A 12,763-nucleotide genomic window follows, 5' to 3' on the forward strand; every position below is an offset into this window, starting at 1 on the left:
TTGTTAGAGCAGGCAAGGTTAGAGAAGTGCACATTGCACTTGGAGCAGATGGTGCTGAGGGTTATGATGTTCCTTAGATCCTCAGGGAGCCCTGTCTACAGTCCCAGACTGGCCCCTGAGGAAGCTCAACCTTCCTACATAAACAAGCTATACCCTTATGGTAGAAAGTTCCGTTAGGGCTGAGGATCAGAGTTGTCAACCATGGTCTTCAGCCCAGTGCTTCCGCTGATTTTTTAGATATGCTGGAGCGAGGCCATTGAGCACCTTGAAGATAAGGACAGAGACCTTGACTCTCATTCTGGGGAAAGGCAGTGTAGAGCATGGAGGACAGTCCTTGTATATAATTACCCTCATAACAAAATCAATCGAGTTAAACCATGGATAAATTTAGCCCTATAGGAACAAACCCACAACAGAAACCTGAAAGTCTCTTTGGAGCCATCCACACAGCAGATCAACACAATAATGCCATAACTGTGTAACAACTCCATTTGGTCTTGCCTGTTTAGATGGGACCAAATTATATTCATTACCATGTTATGGAATTCTGTTGCAGCCTGTACATTCTGTAAAGACAACCTGTAGGCAGACATGCCAAACCTGTGGGGGAAAAAAACAAAGAACAAAAAACAGAAACTGGGCTTGTTTTTGGCTTAATTGGCTTGTGAGTTGCTGGTTGGCTAATTTTTAGCTTGTTGCTTGTTTGACTTGTAGCTTCTTTTTTTTTTTAAAATCAGCTCCCAGCAAGCAGGGGTCACAGGAGGCAAGCAGGGGCAAGAGGGGGAGAGATTCAGGGGTGCACAGTAGGCCCACCACAGTTTCAGACTGCACACCGGGGGCAGGAATCTAGTCACATAGGGTATTGGGGTTCTTATGGATTGGCTTATTTTGGCCTTGTTTTGACATGGGACTAGCTTGATTTTTGGCTTACTATGAAAATCGGGCATGTGAAAGTTAACAATTGTGCCTGGAGGGAAGAAGCAGATTTTGTCTCTTTACAAGCAACCTCCTCCCCTCCCCCCCCCCACAAGAAAACAGAAAAAGTACTAATCACCTGATATAGAATCTGAATGTCCATTCACATCTTTTAAGAATTTATCACATTCCAACCTATAGCTTCTGACCCCTTCATAAACCTTCAGTTAGCTAAACAGTAGCTGAGACTGACAGACCTTTCCTATGGAAGAGTATCTGTGCCCTCTTGTGGTTACATCACACATTAAGCCTATAAACAAAAAATACTGGAGATGCACTGCTGAGAACTCAGACCCTCTGGAACAGAGGTGGGCAATCTTTCAGAAGTGCTGTGCCAAGTCTTCATTTATTCACTGTAATTTAAGGCTTCGCGTTTCAGTAATACATTTTAACATTTTTAGAAGGTCTCTTTCTATAAGTCTATAATACATAACTAAACTATTGTTGTATGTAAAGTAAATAAGGTTTTTAAAATGTTTTAGAAGCTTCATTTAAAATTAAATTAAAATGCAGAGCCCCCTGGACTGGTGGCCAGAACCCAGACTGTGTGAGTGCCACTGAAAATCAGCTCGGGTGCCACCTTCGGCATGCATGCCATAGGTTGCCTACCCTTGCTCTGGAATATTAAAGCTAAATGGCCACTATGTTTAATGAGTTAAGCAGAAGTATAAAAAGTAGAGATGGGAGATCTATTTGGCCATTATGGTCATCCCCTGCCCCGGCCAATGCGGGGTTGTTCTGAATGTATGCTGAATATAAAGTCTTAGTCTAGTTTAAATGACTCGAGCAATGGGGCTTCTATCACTTGCTTTGAAAGCCTAGTCCATATTCTAATAGACCTCTCTACTAGGAAATTTTCCTTCACTCATTTTCATCCCAAAACTTCTAGGTGGACCCCGCTAAACAATACCTCTCCCTTATCCTATCCCTCTCCCCTCCTAACTGTCATTTAGCTAACAAGGGCATAGTTAAGATAGTTTAAGATTTCTTTAAAATCAACATTTTCAGTCCTTCATTCATTTTGTTGTTCTTCCCTGAAGTCCTTCCAAGTGGTTGAGATCTGGTATTGAGATACCCAGAACTGCATGCAGTATTCTAGAGGCAGACTCATAAATTCAAAATAGAGAAAAACGACCACTTCCCTAATCCATGATCTCTTGCCTCTCCATGTGCAGCTGAAAAGCACATCAGAATGTTTTTTTGTTACCATATTTAGAATGACCATACATCCAGGGTTTCCCCGGCCTACACAGCATCTTTTTTTAGCCTTCTTTCTCTGTCCAGGGGGATTTTAAGAACAACAGGCAATGTCCAGAGTTTTTGCAGAGCAGATAAGCTGCAGCTCAGAAAAAGCCCCAGTTAGTCTGTTTCCTGACCAGGGAGGTACTGACTGCCAGGGGTCCCTCAGAGAGGCACTGACTGACAGCTGTCGCTGCATCCCGGGCTTGCACCAGCTGCATGCTCTTGCCTGCCATGTGTAAATAATTTGTATCTTTAGTAAAGAATATCTTATTTAAGGCAACGGTGAGGTTTGTCCTGGAGGGGCCCCCTGCAGAGCTCAATTCTGAGGCCCCTACTAGAGAACTTGCATATACAATGTATGCAAGGCCACACTGTGAGGAGATGACATTTTGAGCCCTGGGTAGCACTAACCAGGATGGAGCAGCTGACACCTAGCTGGCTTTCAGGGGCCCTTCACGGCTTTGGGGCTCCCTGCAGTTGCATGGCTTGCAGGTGACTAACGCCACCACTGAGTTAAGGAACTCCTATTTGCCTTTTGTAATGAATTATAGACGTTTGTTAACTCCTCCCTTCAAGTTTTCCTATGTTGTCTGGCAATAATCTCTGAAAAATAATCACACTTCTAATTTGGAAAGTAATCTGTTATCTGCATGTGGAGGATGTACATGGCAACATCTCCTAATAGCATGTTTGCTTGTCCAGTAACTGATCTGAGGGTCCTCTTCCACTAAGTACAGAGAAGAGGCAGAGCTGTGAGAGTGAGAGACTACAGGCAGAGACCCTGAACTTCTACTGCCTTGTTATAATTCTCCATAAAGTCCTGCCTCCTTTTTTCCTCACTATTTTCCCCACTTAGAAAATGTTTGCTACACTTAACAACAGTTTGACCAATTTTATATCTTCAGGCCCTTTATTCTTTGTTTCTGCCACCTTTCCTTGTTTCCATGGCCCAACTTGCTTCTGTCTCCTCAGCCCAGCTGAAAGGGTAGAGAGACAGACACAAAGCAAAAAACCCCAAACCAAACCCAAATCAGATATGTTGCCTGATCCAGCATTCTCCCTGCCTGCAATGAGGGAGAAAAATGCCTGTTTTGCAGAACAACATTAAACAAGAATTTAGGGCACAAAGTGAATCATAAAATATCAGGGTTAGAAGCAGGCCAAGCACGTGCTTGGGGTGGCATGTGGCAGGGGGCGCTCTGCTGGTTGCCGGGAGGGTGGCAAGCGGCTGCAGTGAACCTCCCACAGGCACGCCTGTGGGATGTCCACCGGAGCAGCGGGACCAGCGGACCCTCCTCAGGGACGCCTGCAGGAGGTCCACCGGAGCCGCGGGACCGGTGAGCGGCAGAGCGCCCCCCATGGAGTCCCTCCGTGCTTGGGGCAGCGAAATGGCTAGAGCCGGCCCTGGTTGGAAGGGATCTCAGGAGGTCATCTAGTCCAACCCCCTGCTCAAAGCAGAACCAATTCCCAACTAAATCATCCCAGCCAGGGCTTTGTCAATCCTGACCTTAAAAACCTCTAAGGAAGGAAATTCTCTCACCTCCCTAGATAACCCATTCCAGTGCTTCCCCACCACCCTAGTGAAAAAGTTTTTCCTAAGATCCAACCTAAACCTCCCCACTGCAACTTGAGACCTTTACTCCTTGTTCTGTCATCTGGTACCACTGAGGACAGTCTAGATCCATCCTCTCTGGAGCCCCCTTTCAGGTAATTGAAAGCAGCTATCAAATCCCCCCTCATTCTTCTTTTCTGCAGACTGAACAATCCCAGTTCCCTCAGCCTCTCCTCATAAATCATGTGCTCCAGCCCCTAATCATTTTTGTTGCCCTCCGCTGGACTCTTTCCAATTTCTCCACATCCTTCTTGTAGTGCGGGACCCAAAACTGGACACAGTACTCCAGATTAGGCCTCATCAATGTCGAATAGAGGGGAATGATCACATCCCTCAATCTGCTGGCAATGCCCTTACTTTTACAGCCCAAAATTCCGTTAGCCTTCTTGGCAACAAGGGCACACTGTTGACTCATATCCAGGGGAGTGAAGGGGAATCTGGTATCTTTCTCCAAGCACAGGGGGAACTCAGAATGGCAGATTGGCATTTGGTATGCACTTCAGGGCTAAGAACACTATTCTTACATAAAGAGCCTGCGAGCATTAAGAACTACAACAGTCAGACTCTATTTTACCTCTCATATAAAAGGCAGCACCTGGAGATCACAACATTCCCCCAGAGATTACATTGAGGATCAGTATTGAGTCAGAAAGAAGAGTACCACCTCCTTAAATAGCACCAGCACCCTTGGGTTTTCCCATCCAAGTATTGATCAAGTCTAACTCTGCTTAGTTTGTAAGATCACAGGCAGAGGTGGTCTGGCTGGAAATTGCAGTTTAATAGAAGCTTGTTTAAAATATGCTTGTTTTTTAGAATTGGTCTCTTTTTAGCTCTTGAAATCAGTACTTCAATTACTCTATTGCTTGGTCCTAAGAAACTTTAGATGTGTCCCTCTGTTTCTAAAATGCACTATGGGTAGCACATGCTGTATCTGTTCATTTGGTCCTGCATAATACCTTTTCGTTTGCAACTTCATACAAAGTAGATATTAATTATTTGTATTACAGTAGTTCATAAAAGTACCATCCAAGCCTGTTATTCCCTAGTACAAAGTGCTGTGCACACACAATAAGACAGATTGAGGAGCTTAAAGGCTTATATAACTTTTATTTGATTCACAGATACAACTTTCAGGCCTCAAATATCCTCTCATAATATACTAGCTTTTTGGGCTAGGAAAGCTTGAAAGTAGCTGCATTTTAATGTATTTAGAATCATAGTGTTTAAGACCAGAAGCAGCCACCAGGTCATGTAGTCTGACCTCTTACATATCCCAAGCCACCAACATCTCCAAGCACCTTTATACTATCCAGGTGGTTGGAAAAAAAAATTTAGCATCCACTTTATGCATTGGCTGATATTGCTATGAACATTCCCTGCATTTCAAATCAAATCTGTTGGCAGTTTATTTATAATTTCATTATACAGCTGAGTTAAATTCATTAGTTTGTCTTTTCTGAGATCATAGATATCCCCGCAATTGACTAAGGATGGATTAATGGCATCAATATGAAGTCATGTTGTTTATGGTTTTGTTCTGCTATGAGTAATATTATTGACTTTGGCATAGTAGTCTCTGTTTTGAATGATTTCGAAACAGTATGTGACACAGAGGCATAAATAAACCAAGATATCCCAGAGCAAACAGGACTATTACTACCATATGAAAATATTCTTAACACATTATTGAACTTAAAAAAGAAGAACATTTTAGGGCTCAAGACCAATTATCTTGAAACAATATCTAAATACTTAATGTTATGTCAACAACAAAAAACCAACCCCATCAACCTGAGGGTATAAATAGCATGTGTATTTCAGACAGTCTTGAAATAGTGTTGGCAACAGAGGCCGGAATATGGTAAACCTAATATTTTAAAACATACAATGATATTTTTAAAACACTTCAATTTGTGACAGAAGTGTAGAGAAGTATCCTGAATCTGAAATGACATATTCCTGATTTTAAAAAGCTGAAGGTTTTTGAGGACGATCAAGTTGTATGTAACTCTGCCAGGTGGAGCCAGTGGCAAGCAGGACCAGGTTCAATAGCTAGGGGTTCTTTTTCAATGATAAAAGCAGAAGTGGCTCAAGCCCCCACCAGTAACCTGGGAAAATTACTCATCACCCCAAGGTGCCTCTGAGAGGCAACACTTCCACTCTTGCAAGCACAGAGTCTGAGTGTAGAAAAGAAACTTTTAATGTGAAAGGAGGGAAGTCAGTTAATTAGGGAAAATGCCACAAGCAGAATTCATAAACCTAAAACTGTGAGCAGAATGCCCACCCCAAGAGTACATAGGGCAGTCTTCTGCCTCATGTTCTTGAGTTCTACAACCAAAAGCTCCTGTACTGTGCCCCTCTCTGCTCCCTCACTATACCCCACTCACAGTGGTTGTCCTTGGTCAGTGATGACCCAGGGTTCAGAGGTGCATCTGTGTGAGTTCACCTCCCATACAAGGAAGAAGGCATCTAGCTTGCTTTGCCATCTGAGCACTTGCTCTGGGTAGCCATTTTGCCAGCCAACTGCTTGCCATTTTGGCTGGCTGCCTGTCAGTTACCTTCTGTTGCCACCTGTGTTAGGATATAGATATTAAGGCCTGTCTGCTAAGGCCTATACTTTAAGAATTTAGGTGTATTCTTATCACTTAGCTAGTTATAGAGGTATAAAAGAAAGAATCAAAGATCACTGTCTGTGGAATGGCCTTACTGTGACAGGCTTAGGCCTTCAGCTAAGATGTAGTTAGGCAGCCATAAGCTGGGAAGTGTATGGTCACATCCTCACATTCCAAACTAGTCACATTGAAATAAGGTGCTATTGGGCTATTAGGAATACAATCCTGTCCTCACACACAACTATTTCAAATTTGATGACAATATATATCTCCAGATCAGTGGCACCGCTATGGGCACCCGCATGGCCCCACAATATGCCAATATTTTTATGGCCGACCTGGAACAACGCTTCCTCAGCTCTCATCCACTCATGCTCCTTCTCTACCTATGCTACATTGATGACATCTTCATCATCTGGACCCATGGGAAGGAGACTCTGGAAAAATTCCACCACGATTTCAACAGCTTCCACCCCACCATCAGCCTCTGCCTGGACCAATCTACACAGGAGGTCCACTTCCTAGACACCACGGTGCAAATAAGTGATGGTCATATTAACACCACCCTATACCGAAAACCTACCGCCCACTATGCCTACCTTCATGCCTCCAGCTTCCATCCCGGGCACATCACACAATCCATTGTCTACAGCCAAGCACCGAGATACAACCGCATCTGCTCTAACCCCTCAGACAGAGACCAACACCTACAAAATCTCCACCAAGCATTCTCAAAACTACAATACCCGCATGAGGAAATAAGGAAACAGATCAACAGAGCCAGACGTGTACCCAGAAGCCTCCTACTGCAAGACAAACCCAAGAAAGAAACCAACAGGACTCCACTGGCCGTCACATACAGTCCACAGCTAAAACCCTTCCAACGCATCATCAGGGATCTACAACTCATCCTGGGCAATGATCTCTCACTTTCACAGGCCTTGGGTGGCAGGCCAGTCCTCGCCCACAGATAACCTGCCAACCTGAAACATATTCTCACCAGTAACTGCACACCGCTCCATAGTAACTCTAGCTCAGGAACCAATCCATGCAACGAACCTCGAGGCCAACTCTGCCCACATATCTACACCAGCGACACCATCACAGGACCTAACCAGATCAGCCACACCATCACCGGTTCATTCACCTGCACGTCCACCAATGTAATATACGCCATCATATGCCAGCAATGCCCCTCTGCTATGTACATCGGCCAAACTGGACAGTCGCTACGGAAAAGGATAAATGGACACAAATCAGATATTAGGAATGGCAATATACAAAAACCTGTAGGACAACACTTCAACCTCCCTGGCCACACTATAGCAGACCTTAAGGTGGCCATCCTGCAGCAAAAAAACTTCAGGACCAGACTTCAAAGAGAAACTGCTGAGCTTCAGTTCATCTGCAAATTTGACACCATCAGCTCAGGATTAAACAAAGACTATGAATGGCTTGCCAACTATAGAACCAGTTTCTCCTCCCTTGGTTTTCACACCTCAATTGCTAGAACAGGGCCTCATCCTCCCTGATTGAACTAACCTCATTATCTCTAGCTTGTTTGCATATATATACCTGCCCCCTGGAAATTTCCACTACATGCATCTGATGAAGTGGGTATTCACCCACGAAAGCTCATGTTCTAAAACGTCTGTTACTCTATAAGGTGCCACAGGATTCTTTGCTGCCAATCCTGTCCTGATATTCCTATCACCTCCAGAGAAAGGGAAGAGCCTAGAAATTGTAAAAGGAAACTTAGTTTGATCGCATCCTGTCTGGCAAGAACTTACTTATCAATAGACACAGCTGGAGAACCCTTATGTCTGTATAGATGTAGTTGTGAAATCCTCACTTCTGTATTATTTTGTATGTTTATTTGCATGGTCTCTGTCTGGTTCTGTAATTGTTTCTGTCTGTTGTATAATTAATTTTGTTGGGTGTAAACCAATTAAGGTGGTGGGGTATAATTGGTTAAATAACCATCTTACAATATGTTAGGATTGGTTAGTTAAATTTCAGTAAAATGATTGGTTAAGGAATAGCCAAGCAAAACTCAGGTTTCACTATATAGTCTGCAGTCAATCAGAAAGTGGGGGGGAAATGGGAACAGGGACTGGGGATGGGGGAATTAAAATCATGTCTTGCTAAAGGGGAAAATGGGAACAGGGAATGGGAACAGGAACAGGCAAGGCTCTGTGGTGTCAGAGCTGGGAAGGGGGACACTAAGGAAGGAAACTGGAATCATGCTTGCTGGAAGTTCACCCCAATAAACATCAAATTGTTTGCGCCTTTGGACTTTAGGTATTGTTGCTCTCTGTTCATGTGAGAAGGATCAGGGAAGTGAGAGGGTGAAGGAATAAGCCCCCTAACATCTTGGTGCCGGTGACTCAGATGCATCACATCGGATACGTGAGTGGCAGCCTGTAAGTCCCCCTCCCCAACAGTCTGCGCAGCTGCTTGGAGGGGGTATAGTGAACTCTCGTTATGGTAGTTGCGGGTTCTGGCAAGCCAGGGTAAAGGATTTTTTGGATAAGGAAGAACCAGGGCCCATACCAGGTGCAGGGGTCAGCCTGGGATGAGATTAAAAAGGAAATGGAGGTTAGGGGACCCCGAGGAATGAGGGGTGGCCGAGGAGCCCACCCTCCTTTGGTATACGGGTAGTGGAAGAAGGTCCCTGCCCATGGGGACTGGATGCCTTCCAGGGAAAGGAGGCACTTCAGTCCACTTGTGAGAGGTTTGAAGTAAGGGCAGCAGTATGGGAAGCTACCAGTAATCTTTCAAGTTTGGTGCTGTTTCAGCAGGGGCTGCTGAAGTGTTGTAAATTAGTTAGGGTGGTTAAAGATGATTTGGCACAACAGAGTTTAGAGTCAGAAGCACAGTTAACAGACCACTTTTAGAGACAGGAGCTGGGACTTGGTCCTGGGGGAATGGAGGGGAAAAAAAAGAGGTTTCAAAGTGAAAAATGGTGGGGTTTGCAAAAGCAGGTAACAACCCCCACTCTTCTCCCAGAGCCAGAATAAGAACCTGGGGGTGAGGGTTCCCAGCTGTTTCAAGCTGGGGAGCCTACTCTTGGTTCAAAGCTAACTATATCATTTTCTTTCTTTCCTCCTTCTTTTCCTCAGTTTACTTAATTTGCTCCTGGTAGCCTGTACTTTAAACTGACCTAACAGACTTAATTGGTTTCTTTCCAACTCTTCCCTCTTTCTCTCCTTGCCTTTCCACACCTTTGTTTTTCTGAAGTTTTAATGGAGGGTACTTTGGATACTTATGTGAAATGTTTTTGGGTTTTGTTTGTTTGTTTTTTGTTTTGGACAAAGTATGACAGGTCTGCTGTATTCCACTGGAATTTTTTGGAGGAAAAGATCCATGGGCAACCATGGAGACAAATGTTTTACTGCCTTATTAAACAGTCTCAGGGTAAAGACAGCACAGGTTAAGGCAGCTGTGTGGCAATAATTGTACTTGGTGGCTGAGTTGTTACAGACAAATTGCACTACCTTAAAGAACTAAATGTAGGAGTAAGTTATTTAAAAAAGGAAGTTAAAAGTTAAAAATACCTTTTGCAAAAATTGATAATACATGGTTTGGAGGAAAGTAAACATTTGAAAGTTGGAAAATGGTACAGGTAACAGTTGTGGTGTTACAAGAAGCAAGTTTTTGGTTTAATAATAAAACCCAGTTATATAAATGTAACTGTATGTGCAACTCTGTTCAGTCACATTGGATGGAAACTTGGTAATTAAATTATACAGGGGGTCAGGTAAAGTGGCTATTACCACCACTATGCTTCTGTCCCCAGAAGCCTTTACAGCTATTTTGAGGGAAAATGGGCCCTTTCCCCCCAGAAATGGTCTATAGGGGACTGCTGCAGGCAGCAGGTGGAGGATTAATCTGATCAAAATTATTTCGCTATTGGGTAATGTAATCAAAATCACTAAAGGAGTGTCAGGGGTTTCTATTGTAACTTAACTTGACTGCCCCTGGCTGTTTCTGGTTGTACAAGATGGGAGTGTAATCGGGGTACAGTTGTGTAAAAAGAGTAATCACAGTGCAAGGAATGTCAGACAAAATAGAATTTTGTGTGTGCGCACAGGAAAAGGAAAAGGGGAGCAATGATGGGTACACTGAGCCTTGGGGTGGCTCTGGAGGATCAGACTGTTACTTTGGGGGTGCATAAAAACTGTGGGCATGGGGAAGGCAGTTACACCTTGTGTAAAATTAATATGGCTAATATAATTGAGGTTAAACTATTTCCCAGGACATGTGCAGTGTATATTGGAAAAGGGGTGAAAGAAATGCAAACAAAACATGGTACTTAATTAAAATCCTGTTAGGGCTCCAAAAGGAGCCACAATAGGTTGTGCTTTCTTTTTCAGATCTGTGTGTTTTGGAGCAGGAGATGAAAGTGAAAAGTAATCAGTCCCTTTTAAAACAGTCTCTGAGCTGCTAATAGCTTTGAATCCAGAGGCAAGCCAAGAAAGCCTCTGTGTAAATGCAAATTACCTAGCTGATGGGGGAAGGAGGAAACTGCCCTTTGCAGCACAAAGAACCTGAGAATAATGAATACATATAGTCAGCAAACAAGCTACTAGAAGACTCAAATTATGGCCCTCCAGAAAAGGGAGGTGAAAAAACAAGTCAAGCCTGAAAACAAGGGGAACAGGTTAACCCTAAGGCGTGTAGGGGTGTGTGTACAAAGCAGAAATCTAAAGCTGTCTCTCAGCTATTACCTGAGAATAAACGTAAAGCTTGGTACAGCAAAGAAACTAGTGCAAACCTGGTCTGTTGTACAAGAGGGGAAACGGAGGCACACAACCTCATAAATTTCATAAAAGACCAGTGAGTGGGGTAATTCACTAGCCTGACTATAGAACAAAATAAGGACAGTCTGGAGGTATTTCTTGTTTTTCCTGCAATTAGCGAGGAAATTTGTGAAAGGAATTGGTATTATTATTAAGCAATAATCTGTCCCCACTAGGGGGGTGGAAATTGTTTCTTTTGTTTTTCAGACACTCTACAAGCAAGCTGGCGCCAGCGGAAGAATAATCCAGAATACCATGGATCTATGTTTTGTGTTGTTTGTCTGTGGTGTTTGTCTTGTTGCTAGCATGACGAGGGTGGGGGATGGCTTCAAAAGGCTGACCTGGGGGGAAAGGAAGATGTGTATGGGAATGCAAAATGCTCAGCTAGGAGGCCAGCACCTGTGTAATGGCTACTATGGTGCCTGGAAATAGAACAGCAGCTAAGGTGGGCCCCACAAGCCCTATGCGAATAATGAGAAGGGGAGGAGCTCACTGACAATCAATGAAGAGGTGTAAAAAATGGGCATAAATCAAACAAAATGTTTGGCTGTGCCCCTCTCCTATGACTATGGAGGAACAGGATCAATGGCCTATGGCAAGGAGTGGACAATTGGGTGTACTGTGTATGAGGTGTTTTGCTAAAAATATACATATTACTGGGGGTACAATTACACCAGCCCCCAACCAAACTACACACATCTACACGCTGCTATCTGGACTCTGGTGCACAAATGGATCTGTAAATCTTACTGCGGTGAATAATCAAACCAGGGCATACTGCCTGATTCCATACCAAGTGGTTAAGTTGGTTTGGACAATAATCCATTTCTCTGTGGACATTCAGTGGACTTATGATGTGAACAAAAGCACGTAAAACCTGCAGGGGCAGCTTGTTGCAACTGCCAGCAACTGGACACATTAAGATCTTAACCCTGTTGAAGGAAGAGAGACAGTGTTCTGGTCGTGGCTCGGACGTGGGACCATACTGCAGCGGTCAGGACTCGGTATTGCTGTGCATTGTATATTGTTAACAGTACTTGTGTTATGCTGCATATGCATAACCTATAAGTAATGTTGTAAGCCCTCCCCACCCCGCAGTGTGCAAGACAACCTGGACCCAACCTTCTCGGGCCCAATATAATGAGAAGTCTGGGACACTAATTGGACTAGGTGTGGTACGCCCATACGAGAGAAGGTGCAGGGCACTATACTACACAAGGGGCAGTGGGACAAATGGAATATCGACACCTTCCACCTTGATGCCTGGCCCTATCAGGAAGTGTGTCACTATGCTTTTCCAGGGATACCTGGGCAGGAGGATCCCAAAAGAAAAAAAAAAAGGGATAGAGTGTTAGGATATAGATATTCAGGCCTGTCTGCAAAGGCCTATACTTTAAGAATTTAGGTGCATTCTTATCACTTAGCTAGTTATAGAGGTATAAAAGAAAGAATCAAAGATCACTGTCTGTGAAATGGCCTTCTCTTACTGTGACAGGCTAAGGCCTTCAGCTAAGATGTAG

The sequence above is a fragment of the Gopherus flavomarginatus genome, chromosome 1 (genome assembly GCF_025201925.1).
Source record: "Gopherus flavomarginatus isolate rGopFla2 chromosome 1, rGopFla2.mat.asm, whole genome shotgun sequence".
NCBI lineage: Eukaryota > Metazoa > Chordata > Testudines > Testudinidae > Gopherus > Gopherus flavomarginatus.